Source organism: Pteropus alecto, unplaced genomic scaffold (assembly GCF_000325575.1).
Source record: "Pteropus alecto unplaced genomic scaffold, ASM32557v1 scaffold13, whole genome shotgun sequence".
In the NCBI taxonomy this organism is placed as follows: domain Eukaryota; kingdom Metazoa; phylum Chordata; class Mammalia; order Chiroptera; family Pteropodidae; genus Pteropus; species Pteropus alecto.
Window position 1 is genome coordinate 117,204 of NW_006434373.1, and position 18,736 is coordinate 135,939.

The 18,736-nt window shown below is 41.9% G+C and overlaps 1 long non-coding RNA gene and 1 other non-coding gene across 3 annotated transcripts in view; one reads left to right on the forward strand and one right to left on the reverse strand.

Moving 5' to 3' along the window:
- The window catches only part of LOC112477779, a 41,192-nt gene extending 23,201 nt beyond the window's left edge, over nt 1–17,991 (forward strand). The window contains exons 2-4 of one of the 2 annotated variants that reach the window (XR_003045583.1): nt 11,949–12,167; nt 16,739–16,982; nt 17,695–17,991. This is a non-coding gene — a long non-coding RNA (uncharacterized LOC112477779). Of the gene's footprint in view, nt 1–11,568; nt 12,168–16,738; nt 16,983–17,694 lie in introns of those variants that run through there. The other variant, XR_003045582.1, reaches the window with a different exon arrangement.
- On the reverse strand, nt 15,358–15,464 carry LOC112477790. The gene has a single exon (XR_003045586.1). It is a non-coding gene; the product is annotated as a U6 spliceosomal RNA (small nuclear RNA).
- Nucleotides 17,992–18,736: the final 745 nt, after the last annotated feature.

Here is an 18,736-nt window from a genome sequence, read left to right on the forward strand (position 1 = left end):
AAGCCTCTCATATTTGCTACAGCACCTTATCCTGCCAGGGTCTCTCCCTCAATTACTTCTTTAATCTGGCTAGAGGAGGCACTGAGACCTTCAGAGCTATTTTAAAGCTGCTGTTTTTTGTCACTGGTTATTGGTCCTCAAGTCTAGCCTTTGACAAAGCTCATGTCATCTGCATGGGAGGGTTGCTCCCTGGGAGTGAGAGAGCAGAGATGCGGGTGCTGGCTGGAACTGGCAAAGCAGCCAGTCCCTGGAGAAGAACCAACAGGCATTGCCTGCCAGGGAGGCTGCTGAGAGCCGCCTTTGATTGGACACTGGTGTGGCTGCCGACATTGTCTCAATAGCCCTTGAAGTTTGGACTCTTCAGGGGGCACAAACTAAACAGGATGTGTGTGTGTTCTGATCCCTGGGGGAGCCATGTCCGGGAGACCTTCCAGATGCCCATGAACACTTCAGGAGCCCAGGGAGAAACAGGGTCCCAGGCTCTCCAGGCTATCCCTTGCTGCCATTTTAATGCGGATGTAACTGTAAAATAAATAAACCATTTTCTCCATCATAAAAATAAGGAAGCAGTTCATGAGTATTTTTGGCAACATGTCCTTCCCTTCAAGAAAAAGGAGAAAATGAAACTGAAAAACAAACTACACCCTCTGCTCCAGTTTGGAAGGAAAATGAAATGTGAGAAGAGCGTAATTCACCTGGACAACCTTCTAGTGGGATAGCAATTCTGGACAGGAATCACTGCCGTGGTTTCATGTCTCACGTGTGGCTCGTCACTGTGGTGGGTACTGCTCTCCCGGCACATATTCAAGTGACCCCGAGGAGGCTGTAAATAGGAGGCTTCATTTCGATCCAGCTTGATGACTGGAGCCTTCTCTCTGGCAAAACTAGTCACTGTAGTGCCTTGGTCTGTCTCATCTTAAAATGCCTCATGCCCACCACAACTCCCTCCACGCCTTCTCCTCTTCCTTCCCCCAGATTTGCCTTTCCGAATTCCCTTTATTTTAGAGACAGTGACTTCCACTTGGTGTTCTGGGTGGAGAGCAATCTGATCAGAGTTATGTTCCCCACCTCTTTCCACACTTTAATAAGATTGCTTATTGCCTAATTGGAAAAACTTCAAGCAAGGCAACTAGAAAAATGGTTTAATTCAGGGATTTTTAACCCAGCACTATTGACATTTTGGGCCAAACGGGTCTTTGTGGCTTAACGATTCTCTGTCCTGTCAATGTAGGATGTCGAGCAGCACTTCTGGCCTCTACCCACTCAATGCCAGTAGTAACCCCTCTGTCTCAAAGTGACAACCAAAAATGTCTCCAGATGTTGCCAACTGTCCCCTGGGGAGAGCTGAGGCTAAATGGCCCTCTGTTGAGAACCATTGATTTGTCTAATTGTGAAACTTCAGGCATGGTAACTAGGTTAATTTTGAGGGAGATTTGTGGAATCAGAACAGAGAGATGTGGTGAATTGAAGACTACTATTATTAATTTTATTATTATTATTATTATTATTAGGCATGGACAAAATGGAATTCGTCCCTAGAGAGAATAAAAGCCAATGATGATTGGATTAAGTAACATTAGAAAGATAAAACTAAGAGGATGCTCCTTCTTTTTTTTTGGATGGTCTCCTGCCCTGTCTAATAATACAATTTTGACCTTTCTGAGAAACAAATTATGTTACCTAAAGGGAATGCTGAAATGGAGTCTCATTCCTGTCATTTACTAGCTATGTGGCAGATATGTTATACTGACTTCATATATGAGCTGTAGATAATAATAATTTCTTTATTATTAATTATTATTATTATTATTATCATCATTAATTCCAGACAGGCAGGGAGGGCAGACTGTACAGAACAGTCTGTACCTATGAGAAAAGCAGAATGAAAGGCTGTCTGTACCTTTCTAGGGTCTGTGCATGTGAAGAGGCCATGAGGATGGGTCAGGTCAAGAAAGATGGAGGACGTGAGGAGCCAGCCAGGAAGCTGACAGACAGTTGTGTGGTATGGAGTGTAATTCCTCCCCATATGTATCAAGTTCTCAGTAAAATTACTAAGCTCTTAAAGCTAAATTGCAGGTGGGTTTTCTTGTGGGAAATTGTAATGTGTGCCTGCTAGTTCAAGACCAAACTGAGGAAGAATTTATGGACACAGCAGCGGAGACAAGGGCCCTGGAGTTAGGAAGATCGGAAATTCACAGAAAATCATGGAGAGGGTTATAACTTGCTCAAACTGTGCTTTTGGAAATTTGGGACAAGTTTACCAAAACTGGTGAGACAGATTAAGGATCCAAATAATCAGTTATTTTCTTATTGACACTCAGCACCCTTTCTATCAGAAGGTATGTATGAAAACAGAGTGTGTGCTAAGGAGGGCACCTCTGACGGCAATTAAGAACTCTTGTTCTAGAAGCAGGACAAGTGGCAGAGGTCCGGGGTAGGAGTTCAAGACGTAGAGTCGAATCCCAACTCTACCATCTTGATGCTGTTTCGGGGCATGCCACTCACCTTCTGGACCTCAGTGCCCTATAAGTGAGGCATAGGTACAGGCTACCTTAGACTTGCTGCAAGAGGTGAATAAGACCACATGTAGAAACACTTTGAAATAAAAATGCTCCCCAAATCTCAGGATTGAACGATAGAAGAACTTGGCGCTCTCTACTTTGATCTTCCTTGATTTATAGATTTTTGATACATGAATAGTCACAAGGATGGGGGATTCGTGCTAGAAGAAGCACATTCAATCTAGAACAATGTGAATTCAGGGAAAATAATTGGAGTGATCTGAAATTTGTCTTTTCATAACCTTTACCTTTTGATTCTGATTCTGCCTATTGCAATCACATTGAAGAAATGTATGTCCTTCTGTACATGACAGCCCTTTCAGTATTTGAAGTGGCTGTAATGTGTATCCCTTTCCCCTATTCACCCCTTCATTAAGCTAAGCTTTTTCAATTCCTTTAATTATTCCTTATATGATGAATAATCATCTCTTAGAACAGTGACTCTCAAGGGGGAGTGGTGGGTAAGAAGAGGACCCCAAGTGAATTAGAATCCGGTGGGTAGAGTTCAAACAGTGTACCCAACCCTCTCCCCAGAAGGTGCCGATGAACCCTCTTAGTCCTGGTGATTCCCTCTAAGTGCCATCCTCCATCCCCCTTCCCCAACATAGCCATTTGGAATGCACCCCTGACAGTATGGAAGGAGAAGTTCTATCAGTGGAGGAGGTTGATCATGTGAATGATGTGGAAGCAAGAAAAAAATGCTCAAGAAGCATGGATAGATTGTTATTCCTAGTTCAGTCTCATATTTTTATAAGGAAACTGTTTCTCAGGGAGGTTGACAGAAACTGCTTGAAGAAACAGGGTTCCTCAGTCCTGGAAGTATTAGATATGGGCTTCTTAACTTCTGTTCTTATGCCTTCCCCAAATCTGTGGAGAGATCTCATCATCTCTGCTCTCTTCCAATTACATTCTTATTATAAATGGGTGTTCCAGACACCATTTGGGGTGTCTTCCCAGCTCCCATGACCCTCCAGCTCCCTAGGCCTGCCCCTAACTGCCATATTCTTAGCATGTGATGCCCCCATCCCTCCCCTTGGCCAGGACCCCAGTTGATTGGATCCTTAAAATGATCTCTTTAGAAATTGGAATGGTATTTCAATTTGGCTAGTCTGTCTCAGCATGTGCTGACACTGAGACACCCATAAAACCCTGAGAGACAAGGCACAAGTTTAGATCTGCAAGCCCAGTTTTTTTTGAGGTTTATGACAGACTCCAGAATCTTCCGGTAAATTCCTTTTCTGTCTTGAGCTGTTTAGAGTCAGCAGGCTAACCTGAAGAATCTAAAACCACATGATAAAGTAATTTCTGTTTCTACCTAGTGTTAGACATTGGTGATAGTTGTCCTCTCAGGAAAATGTAGAGAGGTGACTTAGCTTCTTCAATAGAAAAATCTGTGGATTTCTAGTTGACTGACCTTCTTTATTTTTATTCCACCCCTAGAAAAACTAAGAGCTATTTGCAAGATCTTTAGGTTCATGTTGCCACTTGAAGGATTTTTAAAGTGCTTTGAACTTTCTGGAATAAGAGTGCTCTGTTAAGCCTCAAAATGGACATTCATTGCTAAGTTAAAATATGGAAAATACAGTGAGTTCCTCAGAAATCCAGTTATATTGCTTTATAGTTTTACAGTTATATTGGTTAAAACAGTTATATTTGTTTTAAAAATAGGACTCTAGTCTTCTTCCAAAGGCATTTTACACTCTCCCCTACTAATTATTACTTCATTAATAATAAGTTGATGACTTTTTAAAGCTATTCCTCCCAGGACAAAATTGAATTTTAAATGTCCGAAAAATGTTCTGTAGTCATCTTATTCTTGGACCAGAAACACTCTTGAGCTACTTAATTTTGAAAAATAGAAATTATTATTGCCAAAACGGCACTCAGATCCAGTAAGCAGTAATAATAATCATTCATTTCAACCTTACAAGATAGGCCTGGCTAGGGTGGAGACAGAGCTGGAACCAGGTGTTCTGATTCTTGGTTCAATGACATCTCCCTCTGCTTAGACTTTTGCGTTTGAGATGTCTTGGTGAAATAGACCTGAAGCGTTTCAATGGTGGTAATTCACCTTCTTCTGTAGATGACATAATAGATACCTTGGTTTCAAGGGCATAAAAGTTTGAAGGTTTCAACAGGTCTTTAGTTGAAGACAAGCGGTTGCTTTCCTTGAGGTAATGAGATTACGGGCAAAGGATTTTCATTTCTGAGTGTCACTAACACCTTGGATCTGGGAAGATGAGGGAGGAACATGACTGACTGCGGGCTGCTGGGTCCCCCATTTCTTCCTTCTTCCGCTGCCACAAGCAGTTTCCACCACTGTGTGAGCTTCCCCATAACCAGCACTCACTGGACTCTTTCAAATCAAGTTCGTGGCCTCAGGTCTTTATGGAGACCACACTAATAAAGATTTCTAAATCTTGCTTGCTCACTGCCAAACCCAAAGATTCTTATTATGCCCATCCTACCCCGACCTCCCCTTGCTGCTTCCCAGGCTCTCTCACCTGCTCCTGCACCACTGGCCCCTCTGTAGGAAAAAAAATGCAGATTCACCCTGAATCTAAAGAAGCTTAAGTTCAGAGCACCCGCCTGCACAGGCCCACAAAGTTTTGTTTGAAAAGACCTTAATCATTTCCTTCTTGTAATTTTAATTTTGTTGTTGTTGTTGTTCTTTAAGAAGATAACCTACTACAGGGTATCATTTACAAGAGCATGACTAAAGACAGTAACTTACTCTCTAATCTCAGCGTGACTCAAACTCTTAGAAGAGTGGTAAGTCTAATTTTCATTTTGTATTTTAAGAAGCCCTCTGGGATACTATAAACTAAGAGGTTTCTTGAAGTAGCAGAATACCCACAAAGCTTTGGGCACTGTGGATGAGGGCATCTGTTCTAAACTCAAGCGAGTGTGATATAGTGGGCTGCTGAGTGCACTGAGCACATGCACAGCTTCCTTCCTCCTTAGGCTCCACTGGATTGGAAGAAAACAGGTACAAGGAGAATAAACCTATAATGGCAAAGAGAATAGGAAATAGGATGACAAATAATTTCTGAAGGTGGAAAGGGGATGGAAGGTGTTGGACAGTAGGAAGGGCAGAAGAGGGTGACAGTGAGGCTGGTGTTATATTGCTGAAGGAACCTAGAGAGGCATTGAGATGTGGGTGTAATTGGGGTGTAACTGGGGTATAATTGTCTGTGAACAAGCTTCCAGCAACTACCCTTCTGTCTCCTTCTGCCTCTCCCCTCACTCACAGAGGACGGGTTCCCAGCAGGCAGACACCAGAGAACGCTTCTTAAAGACCTTGAGTCAGCCTGGGTTGGGCTACAACTTGTAGAATGGGTCTGAATTAAGAATTAAATCTTCCTTATTCTGGCTTGGGTTGGGTTATATCCAGGGGTGGAGAGGAAGGGAAATTGCCAGCCTTCTGCCAGCTTTTCATCCATCTATCCTAAATAAAGCTCAGCCAACAAACCCCATCTGTGGACACAGAGCTCACAGCTTCCCTTTTTCATTCAGAGAAGTCCATGGAAAACCCACAGCAGCTCATCAGAATGAGCAATGGATTCTTAACCTACACAAACATCCAAATATCGTCAGACTTTCAGAAGAAAATCAGCAACATAGAGGAGAGTAATGAGATACATAAAGACAACTGACCTTAGAGGAAATAGCTAAGTTGGAAAACAAAAGAAAATTCAATTAAAAGTTTAATTATTGTCCTCAGAAAGATTCAAGAAATATTGCATACCCATGAAGTAAGAACAAGATGCTATTTATGAACAGGCAGAGAACAAGAAAGAAATTAAAGATATGACTGTTGAACTTAAAATCCCACAGAATAGATGGAAGCTGGAACCAAGTGAATCTTCAGAACATGTCTCCAAAAAACGGAAAAATGGAGAAATACATGAGGAGAGAGGAGAGGCATAGGTTATCAGCTGGGGAGTAAAATGTCTGACCACTAGGAGTTTCAGAGTAAAGAAAAAAAAAGAAGGGTTAGGAATTACTAAGACATAGTAGAGGAAAATTTCCCAGAATGCAAAGAAGATGTGACTCATGAGACGATCCCACCCAGGGCTGAGGGTGTCAGGATGTAGTGAGCATATGGAGACCCGGCCAGAGGGACTCTCAGAGTGTATGAATGAGCAACTATCTGAAAGTTCCAGGAAGAAAAGACTAGCATCACCTGTGAGGATCTAAAGCACACCGGCTACAGACCTGTGAGCAACATTTCAGAAGACACTTGGCATGAAAGTAGGGATAGAGCCACTGGATAAAATGCACCTGCGGGAAGCACAGTGCCTGCCCCACACACACCTGTGGGCAGGGAGAGGAATCTCTCATGCCCGCCCCGGTCTTGAGAGGAGTCGTGCCAGCAGGACAGGGCCCTGGGCTCCCCGATGAAACTTCCTATAAATGGCTGATCAGGGAGGACTCACCGCACTCCAAGATGAGTCACAATCAGAAAGAAACCAGCGCAGGATCTATACAAAGATAAAGAATACATATAAAATAAAGGGAAAGAAACAAGTAAAACACATATCTGAAAAAGTAGAAGACTATGTCATGAAGGGGTTAAAAACTGTGACTAAATATCTCCCTGAACAAAAATGTCACCCTTCCAAACTAAGAAACACACAGCAAACGAAAGGACACTGTAAATTTTTTTTAAGAAGAGCAATTATAACTAGAAACTATAACATGAAATATGATGATAAAATTAAGGCCAGCTGTGTCCTTCCTATTAATGAATACCCATAAATAAGCACAACTCACCTATTAAAAACCAGGCTGAATCACAAAGGAAATCCCAGCTTTATGCTCTGTTCAAGAAAATGCCTAAAACAGAGAGGTTCAGAAGGTTTACAATGAAATGATGAGCAAAGCCATGCCAACTGGGCAAATGATTCTGAAAAAAACAATGTGAGTTATTTTTTAACTAGACAAGATATAGAATCAAAAATAGTTACAAAAATGTCTGAGAAAAAGGACTTCTGGTGGTGAGAGTAGTGCTGGTAGAGAATAGATCAATAAACAAATGAGAAAGCCCAGACATACACTCAAGTTTATACAGGAAACTACTGATAAAAATGACATTTCAAGTCATTAGGGAAAGGATTAATTCACATGTGGTCTTGTGACAACTAAATAGCCATCTTAAAAATTAACTTCAATCCATACCTCATACCTTACACTAAAATAAATTCTAGATTAACCAAAATTTAACTAGAGAAAATTTAAAGCATGAAAGTAGTAAATGAAAATATGAGAGCTTTTAAAAATAAGATGAGAGAGAAGGGTCTTTCTAAGTATGATACAAAACTCCAGAAGATAAAAGATTAATAAATATAATTTAAAAATAAACAAAAATAAAATAAAGATAAAAGATTAATAAATTTGATAACATAAAAATAGGATATATCATCAACAAAAAAACAATGGAAACACAGTCCGAAGACAAAATAAGCAAACTGGGGTAAGTATTTGCAAACTACAATCGTAGATAAAAAGTTAATTTCTTTAACAAATAAGGAGTACCAAGAAACCAGTACAAAAGACCACAGACTTGGTAGAAAAATGAACCCTAAAGATCAATAGCTTTTCACAGTAAAAGAAATACATTGGCTTTAAAACTGTGAAAGGATGCATGACACCAGGAAATGCAAATTCATGTTACAACAAGCTCTGTGGTGAAGTCTGCAAGTTGTCCACCAAAATCCATTCTCTCTTTCTTCTGGGGCATATGGCTAAATGTGTCTGCGTCTCCCACTTGCAGCTGGCAGTGGTCATTGGTTAACTCCTTGCCAGAAAAGTGGGAATGGAAGAGACGTGTCCTATTTCTAGTCTTTCAGATCATGAATTTGCCTCCTTCACCCTTTCCTTGGGCAGGGACCAGGCTGGCCATTAAACTGTCATACCTCCACCGGAAGAATACCTGGTGGGAAGTGGTAGGTCACTTGGTTTTCAATCAACCAATGAGAACTTATTCAGCCAAATGAGGGTGGTTCTTTCAAGCATAGGATATACTGCAGCTCTATGGAAAGAGCTTGTGCACTGTTGCCTGGGATCTATCTTGGACCTTTATGCCTAAGCAGAGGGGCCACGGTGTGTGGTGATTAAGCATGTACTTGGGACAAGGGACAAGTTCAAATTATGGTTCTACTACTTACTTGCTATGTCATCTTTGGCAACTTTATAAAAAAAAAAAAGAATGCTAACAATAGCATCTATTTTATGGAATATAGAAGAATTGAGTGAATTACTACATGCTAAGTACTTAAAACAGTGCCTGCATGTTTAGTCAGCAATTATCACACGAAGTACAGCACTGGACATGGACCTTAACGAAGGACAACATAATCATTTTTGCTAACACTGCACCAGTAGTTCATCAGAAGACTACCTGCTGATGCAATGATGATACCCTTCAAAGCATTTTTACACTTCTTCAGAAATAGTGGCATTCTTTGGACTATTCTTAAATACGGCAAACCTTTGTCTTGGAAGATAAATTTGAATTTTATTTTTTAACGCAGACCAAAGTAATTAGCAGTCATTACTTTAAATGAAGCGAGTGATTAAGACAGGGCAATAGCACTTACCTAAATGTTAAACATGCTTCTGATTTTGCTCAAGCTCAGACCTCAGCCGTGTTGCTTACTTACGAGAGCCTCTGGGATAATCGCTTCTTGTCTCCAAACCACAATTTTCTCATCTGTAAAATGGAGTGACAATAGTTTGAATCTCACAGGGTAATTATGGGGTAACCCAGTGTCTCAGTTCACCCAGGGCTAAGGTTTCCTTGGATACTAGAATGGGGACAGTTTGGGGCAGCCTAGCTTGATTCTTGGCCCCCTAGAATCTAGAATTAGAGAAACCTTGTCAACACTAGTCTGCCTTTCCCATTTCTCACAAGTTACTTTTAAAGATTATTTAGAAACAGCAAAATTTTTTGATGAAAGAAACAATGAGACTGTGACAGACTGCTCAGTGGCCATGCACCTGAGCCTGGGCTCGGCGCATGACTTGGTTTGATCAATGGGACACAAGCAGACTCTTGAAAATTACACGGATCTGGGGTTTGCCACTCTTGCTGTGGGGAACCCTTTTGCCACAGGGTGAACAAGCCTGGTTTGCTTGCCTGAGAATGAGTGAGAGTTGAGAACCTGCTCTGGGAGGTGCTGGGATCCAGACCATTCTGATGAAGGCCCAGGGAAGTCTCGACCGAAGCACCCCTGTAACCCAGTGACTGGGCAAGATCTGGAATAACTCCAATTGGCTGGTGGAGCTGTGGTCTGACCAAATGGAGGGGTCCTGACCCAGCCAGAGATTTGTCGACTCAGGAGCCTAAGTTTGCCAGGATTGCTCTGGGGCCACCTTCTGGGCTTCTCTTTTCACTTGAGGACATCGTCATGATTTCCAGCAGGTGGCACATGCTCATCATCTCCTTTAGAAATCTGAATAAACCTAACAGTTGATTGAGTTACTGACACACCAAGTGTATATATCTGCAAAGCACTTGCAGTCAAATTACGCCATCAGTAGTGATGAAGAGAAACTTGTAATTGGCATAATTAATATTTGAGTGCAATAGGTGTGTCATTAAAAAAAATACTTGCTTTGCTTCAGTAACACTGAGACTGGTAAGCACAGACTTTTTTAAGGAAAGAGAATAAAGGATGATGTTCTGAAATCAGTACCTGTTTACTCAATTACATTTTTTAATTTATTGTGCTTTGTCGGTGATATGTCACTGTTGCCCAGTCCTGGTAAAAATATGTGAAACACCTTTATTGGGACAGAGAAAAAAAACAAGACGATTTACTGAAGTGGGTGTGTGATTGAAAATGCAATCTCTTTTTTATTTCTGAAGGAGAAAATTTGAGGCAAAGTAAAAACAGTGGCCCTATAAATTTTTGCTATATCCCCATTATTTCGCAGGTGACTTAAGATATAAAAAGCACATAGTATAGGTTATTTTCTGCTACCTGAGAAATTGCCCGTGTGTTATTGACTGCTGGTGACTTCTACATGTGATTATCTGTAGTCTGGGGATTGGTATCTTTTGCCAAAACAGCAGAGTACAATGATTATGGGCTGTTGAGAGCATAACCATGAGCTGCAGATAACAGAGCAGATGCAACGTGGGCCCTGAGCCCCTAGGTCTGCCATGGGCCAGCGAATGGAATTTGATGTGTCACAGCAGCCTGTTGGGGCCATGATGGAAATCGTGTAAGTCCCACCTTACAACCAGCTTTACTGAGCATTGCAGTGAATTTGTGCACTTAATGTCTTTATCACGGTGTCTGCTACACACTGAACATCAGAAACCTTGGCTGCTCTCATTGCTTCCTGTATTCTGGGAGAAAAGTTAGCATTGAGATTAGTGGTAACATGGGCCTCTCAGAGTCTTGGATAGTCTTGTTACTCAACCCAGTAACTTCGCCAGGAATTAAGCATTTCAGTATAGCTCCGGGAAGTTAAATATAGCTGGTGATTCTCGCCAATGCTCTAGGTCGAGCTGGGTCTTGCCAATTAGCTCTGAAAATCTCATAGAAAAGTCAAGCTTCCAAGGGCATTATGGATATGGTTGGGAGTTTTAAAAAATTCTGTTAGCACAGAGGCTTTTGAATGTCTGAGTCTATCTTAAGAGAATCTCATGTTGATAATCACAAAATTGTGCCTGTGTATATATAGTTTAAATGCTGGCATTGAGTTTAGAGAACAAGAAAATATGAAAACAGATGAAATAAAAGCATAAGATCTTCTTGAAAAAGAACCAAAGTCTGTTCTTTTGAGTAGAAATTTCAAAATACTATACAACCATTTTTTTTTTTTTTTTGTATTTTTGATTATTTCATTGGGCAATTAAGACACACAATTCGAATATACACTGAACAGGCAAGAATAGAGCCAGAGATGAAATGTCAATCTTAGATTCTCATTTTGAGCTGGAGCAGTTGCTTCTGCTTGCTTTTTCCAACTCTTTGCCTTAAATCCACTTAAAAGTAAAACAGACTAAATCTGTATGTGTTTCTTGTCCTGGGTCTTTTTTTTTAAATTCAGCATTGAGGCCTGGAAAGGAATTGGGGAAATCTACCAACAAGACGTTGCCATTGGGTCAGTGGTTCAGAAATTGTGTTGGTGGCTTCCCATCTCCTCAACACCCGACAAAACCCATCAAACTTTAACTCTGGGATCCTTGACTCACCACTTAAAATAGGTATCAGTCATCAAGTTCAGAACAGCTGCTAAATTAGAAAAAATCCTCAATTACAACAACAGTTATGATGCCACAGATCTTAACTCTCATTTTGATCCACCTTTTAATTTCCATTTGAGTCTAATAACCTTTCTTTTCTTTTCTTTTCTTTTCTTTTTTTTCAGTTTCTTTCTAAGTTACTCATTTAAATGGATGTGAAAGTAACCTGCGTGTGTATGTGTGTGTAAAGGGAGATCAGATCAGAGAAAACAGGCCACACACACAAACAGAAGACTGCTTGCTGGCTTTTCGAACCGTATGGAGGTGGCTGGAGTGGCAATTCTTGTCTCCCTGCGGGAAGCCCTCCTCCAGAAAGCAGGAAGGAAGTGACTGGCTGAGCTGTGGTGAGTCATTCAGCTCAGGCTGAGAACCCCTTCGGGGATGGCATAAAAAACATCGAGAACATTGGTTAGCTCCAGAAGCTGGGCCAGTACCCAATCATCCCTGAGTTACAGTCCTTTCTATTTATAGATTTGTATTCACCAGGGTTTAAAAACTACAGCATATGAAGTTCAAAAAGCCTGACTTTTGATTCTCAGAGTGAGCAGAAAGGGTGCCCGGTAAAGACTGGACTTTTTTTTTTTTCTTCTTACAATGAAGAACTGCCTATTTAAAAGTTCTTAGACTAGCTGTGTGGCTTTGGGAAAGTCGCCGAACCTCTGTTCTGTACTTATATAACGTGGGGGTCATAAGGACTTTAACCGCTTGTCGTGAGAGTCCAGTGAGGTCGAGAGTGTGACGCTCTAGCATGGCATGGCTCGCGGCAGATGGCAGGTGGCAGCTTTTGACATCATCAGCACTATTATTCTTATTACTCCTTGAATGTGCCAATTCATCCATGAAGCAGATTCTCAAAGATTTGGGGGAAAAAAAAAAAAACCTACAAAAGCATCATCAGTCTGAATGTAGATTAGTGTTTTGTTTAGTATTATAAAGTGAGTTATAAATTAGATATTTTCACCCCACTGAGTCTGGGAGAGACAGACAATAAGCAATCAATTACACAAATAGTAGGTCAGGCAGTGGTAAATGTTATGAAGAAAAATAAAGCAGAGTGAAGAGATAGAGAATCAATGCAGGTGGGAGGGCAGTTATTTGAAATCTCTCTGACAAGTATCATTTGAGCAAAGTTCCAAAGGAAGAAGAGAGAGCAACATGCAGCTATCTAGAGACAGAGCCTGCCAGCAGCAGAGAGAACAGCAAGTGAAAGATTCTGAGTCAGGAGAGAGCTCGAAGGAACAGCAATGAGGCCAGTGGCCTGGAGCAGTGAGAAAAAGAGCAGTGGGAGGTCAAGGCAGAGGACAGCACAGCTGGATCACATCAGGTCATACATGGTAGGGGTTTGAGATTTTAGAAGGGAGGCTAGTCCAGGGTTTGAGCAGAAGAGTGACATGGCCTGAATCAAGTTTCCAGAGGATTCCTCTTACTGAGAAGTAAAGAATAGATGTTTGTTCCTGTGCCGAGTGGCTTGTAGTGACCGTGCTCTAACTCATCCCAAATTTCTAGCCTGATAAAATACAAATTTATGTTTTAAAAATCTACCTCAGTAAGACTGAGATGTCTCCTAAGAGTCTACATATTTATTTTAAAGGTAACTTGGTCACAGGATCAGGTAACATCCCAGGAGTTAGTTAATTCAGCACCATAAATTTATATTCTGAGTCTCTGACTGTGCGAGCCAGAATTTAGCTAGAATTACACAAGATAATCCAGCTGGGAGCCTCATGGCTTCCTGCTACCCGCAGTTCCCAAACATGGTGTTTCAGCCCGGGAGGCCCCATCTGTCCTGTGGGTCTTCCAGTTGCCTTTGCTTCCTTCTTCCGAGGCTTCATGAAGCTGCTGTGTCTAGGGTGGTTGGAGTGGGAATGGCAACAATAAAGGCTGGAGAACTTTAGGGTACTGGGGCTCATCGATGTTCTTGTATGGGGCCATTACCTCATTAGAGGAACACTGTAGTTTGCAGCTGTTCTTCCTCCAGAGGAAAAGAGGCCCTGCTAATTCTGTCTGTTTTTATTTAAACCTATTTGGGTAAAGAGTTGTAACTGAAGAGTGAAACTGTGGCTTCGCTTAACTCATCCCCTTCAGATATGCAAAGGGGACTAGCAGAGCCCAGTATAGCGGTTCCGCCCAGGGCCAACCCTCAGAGCCTCAGTGCCCATTCAGTTAAAATGTAGAAAGGGATATGCAATAGTTTCCAAACGGATGGTTTGAGGCTCTAGCTGTCTAGGATCTTGATTACAACTATGTGAAAATCAAATGTCAGAGACAAGACTGCTGAAGATGAGTATAGAAATACAAAAATAGCTTTCATGTAAGAGAGGTGGGACTATGAGCACATTCTTTTAAATTTCCCTAATTGTTGCTTTCATAGCAATTCAAATTGGTGATGGGAGAAAAACACTTTGGGGGGGGGAAACACTTTGGAATATTGTAATTAAACATTTTGTAAGGGCATTAGTGGCCCATCATGTCCAGCAACACGTAACTACATACAGTTTCTCTGTCAGACATTCTTTCTAATTTAGGGGCAGCCTTGGAGGAACAATTCTAAGGGCTAATGTTCTTAGTCACTCTCATTTCTCTTCCCTTATTTCCTAAATAATGTGTCACAAACAAGTTTGGAAGGGGCAAATGAAGAAGCACACTGGAGGAGAGGGCCGTATCAGCGTGACGGAGAGCAACAATCTCACACTTGCCCAAAGCTGGGCACTGGGTCTCCACGACTGCCTTCTTTCTCCCAGCACCCTGCCCCGTGCTGCATGCATATCGGCTGCCTGACCAAGAAGACCAGCATCCAGCTGGCCGTGGGGCCTGGGACACACGTGGGCAGAGCAGATGTGCCTGGAGCAGGGACCAGCTTCCCGCCATCCCATGTCCACATCTCAGAAGGGCATGATCAGCCCTAGAGAGGGAAGGGGTTCTGCCTCTAGCCCCAGAGTCTCGTGGCCCGGCTGCGTGCAGGCAGTCCTTACCTCCAGGTTGGGGTGAGTCGAGAGGCAGAACTTGTGGGGGTGACAGCACTGGACCAGAATCAAAAGAGAGGGTACCTCTTCCAGCTTGAACTCTTGTGTCCTGGGCTCTCCCATAACCATCCATCAGTCTCTTCACATTAAACACAAAGGTGGGATGGGTGAGGGGAATTAACTAGAACAGGGCATTTCAAACTGTGGGTCACAACCAATGATGTGCTGGCAAATGCTTAACGACCGACTGGGAAAAAGAAGAGGAGAGAGTGTAAATTTTCTGATCTCCATGATGTAATTATTCCAAATTGGGAAGAGATACAAAGGGCAGGTCATTATATTTTATTTCCACTATATGATAAACATTGATAACTCAAGAGTTGGGTTTATATAATTTTGTAAAGTATATAATTTTGTAAGCCTATAGAATTTAATTTTTAATAATGGTCACATTTAACAACCAGTGGGCAAAATTCCTGAAAATTTAATCTTTGGAGCTTGTGAGCCAATACCTCCAGTACACCAGTGGCTTACTATGTAATTGAGGGTCCTGAAGTGGATTTTTTTTTTTTTAAATATGGAATGCTTCATGAATTTGTGTGTCATCTTTGCGTAGGGGCCATGCTAATCTTCTCTGTATCGTTCCAATTTTAGTATATGTGCTGCCGAAGCGAGCACCTGAAATGGATTTTTAAATTAAATAAACCAGATTAGTTTATGCAAAGCTAGAATAGAACATATAAAATTATAGAGCACATTATATTAGTCAGGATAAGTATTGTTTCGTAAAATTTGTGTGAGTGTATCAGGTCATGACTTAAAATGTATTTACTTTTGTGAGTCTTTTAAGAAGAAGTTTGAGCAGTTCTGGAACTGGGAGCTCCAGAGGCTTCTCTATCCAATTTCGGTTTGAGAGTGACTGTCAAGAGAACTTCACCATCCATTAATGTAGCCCCAAATCTTAAAGTTAAGAGAGCGACCGGGTTACTGAAAGCCTGCTTGCTCCTGAGGGAAATGGAGATAAGGCCCAGAGAGGCCGAGAAGGTTTTGGGAAAGAAGACCCTTAAGAGAAAAAAATGCATCAGGAGCCGGCTTTGCCCTTGGACTCTGTGAAGCTGCAGGTGCAAATCGCAGTCTTCAGATGTGGCTGGGTCTCCTGGGGTCAAACGGGGATGGCAGGGTGTTTGCAAGTGAGAACTTTGAGGTTTCCTCTGGCCTCAGCCTTCCTCTCATGACAACAAGGGGACGATTTCCTTGCAGGGCAAGGTGAGTAAACATGAGGTCACACCCTTCCTGTGGGTAGTCAGATTTCAGCCTCCCTATGGAGAGGATGTGGGCCCAGGTGGGGCTGTAGCAAGAATGGCAGGCGTTGGTATCACCGCCATATTGTTCTTTAAATGTTTTTTTTTTTTAAATTTTGAAATAATTGTACATTCACATGCAATTATAAGGAGTAATACAAAGATCCTAGGTACCCTTCACCCAGTTTCCTCCAATGGTGACATCCTGCATGACTGTGGTGACTGTGGTACAAGGTCACGGCCAGGAGATTGCATTGATATGATCCACCAATCTTGTTCCAATTACACCAATTTTGCATGTATTTGCCTGTGTGTCTAGAAATGTGCAGTTTTATCACATGTAAGTTTGTACAGCCACCACAACTGTCAATACACAACATTCCTGTCCCTCAGGGTCCCTCCTGCTGCCTTGTTACAGTCACAGCCACCTCCTCCCCTTCCCCTGACCCCTGACGACCACTATCTGTTCCCTATCTGTATAGTTTGTCATTTCAAGAAAGTCATTGCAGATCAGTAGTAGTTTGTATCCTTCTGTTGCTGAGTAGTTTAGCCATTTACCTGTCAGAGGGCAGGTTTCTGGGTTTTGGTTATCAGTGAACATTGGTGATTTTGCGTGCATAATGTCTTCTGAAGAATATTTTCTTCCCACAGAGGTGAGCAAGGATCTCAGTGTGAACATGGGCCCACTGTCGCCTTCGATCACCAGAGGCCTCCCTCTGCCTAGCTTCAGAGGTCTCTGTGCTTGGGAGCATGTGGGGGCCTGGAAGCAACCGACTTCCTGGTGAGGGAACCTTCGCAGACTCACATCCGGAGATCCCGGAGCCAGAGCTGCTGTCTGTGCTTCAATGACTTCTGCAGGCCCTGCATACGTCACAGGAGAGCCATCATCTACCAGGTATTCATTTCCGTTTTCTGGGTCAGGAGGGTAAGAGAGGAAAGCCCTTCCCTTGCCCTAAGGGAGTGATTGATGAGAAAGCCACTGAGAACTGACTTTCTTATTTGCCCAATATTGACTGGCCTAGTTACTGTTCCATATACCAACTCACTTTCCCAACAGCAGCCCTGTACACAGGTACTATTGTTACCCTGTTTCACAGATGCGGACACTTCCACATAATCAGGGAAAAGAGTGAAATTATTTGGAAGAAATAGAAAAGAATTTAAGTGGTTTATCATAGATCACAAATACAATAAAAGTAGTGCCAGTCAATCATTTATTATACTCGTAGTTAAATAAAATTTATTAATATGCACAGGCAGGTGCTGCATTTGCTCCTGAGCCCCAGCTTTGTCTTTTGGCTGCTCTGTGGTCACCGGGCCTCCCCATGATGCACAGGTTGGCAGAATTCCTCCTCAGCCAGTTGCCACCATTCACTCTCTTCTGTGCCACCCACACCCCTGAAACTGGAGTAATGGCAACTAAGCTACATGAAGGAGTGAAGACGATCCCCTGGCGGGGTCATCCAAAGTGGCTCTTCAGTTTCCCATAGCCACCACATCCTCAGAAACGGGCTTTCGGTTTTTCATGCAGTCCTGGCATTGTATCTATACCTTAGAGACCATGTCTACTTCTAGGATTTTCTTTTCCGTTTATCTTTTTTTTGCAGGATCATCCCAAACTGAATAGACTGCAGGCAGAGGGAATGCTGTGGAGAAGGCAAGCTCTCCAGTGATTTAGTGGTACCTACACAGCTCCTGTCAGTATTCTGAGGTTAAGGGGTCTGTGTTGTATTTCTTTGGTATTCCTACATAGCGCGCAGGTTCTGGACACATGCTAGGTGTTCACTAAAGGTTTGCTAAATAAATGAATCACTAAACAGAGTAAATAGTCATTCAAACAACTTGTATGGCCATTGTGTAAAATTGTATATCAATATTAACAAAACCTCGAAGGAAATTAGGAAATAAAAATATTTGCCTTAAAATGATGGGCTCACAAGTACATTTTTTGCCCTTTTGAAATTTACTATAATGTGAGTCTCTCAATCTAATGTTTTACAAAAGGAGCACCTCCTACTGGCCACTGATAAGATTTGTTTGGCCTGGTCATGACAATGCCGAAGACCATTTTGGGACTTGTTGCTGCATTTATCGCTGGGTCTCCAGTGTCTGGTGCCCAGGACAGGAGGCATCTTGTGAGCCAGATATAGGGTTTTCTAGGGCCTGTGTTGTGATTCTGCTGTGAGAATCAAGTGTCAGAATTGTCTTGAGAGCAAATCCTCCTCCTAAATGATGTGAATCAGGTACCCCTCTTTTTTAATTTCTTCTGGGATAGTTTGATAGAGATTTTAGGAGAAAAAAAATACATACCTTCCTGTCATAGCTAGGAAGACAAGATTTGGAGTCTGGTTAATTGCTGATTTCAGAAGTATTTTCAAAAATCACCTTGACATTTGGCTAATTAGGGTCAAAAATAACAAGTCAAACTTTACTATGATAAAAATAAATAGTCCTTTTGAACAAATGGTCTTCGTAATAAGTAATCAGGGCATTACACATATCTGTTTAACAGGTAAATCCGTTAGGTATCTGGGCTTATATTTTGCTATTAATTCAAATTGGCAGGTGCATTGATATTAATCAAATGACATTCCATATAAACTCTTTTAAGGTATTTTATTAGTGAGGATAGGATAGTCTTGGGCTATG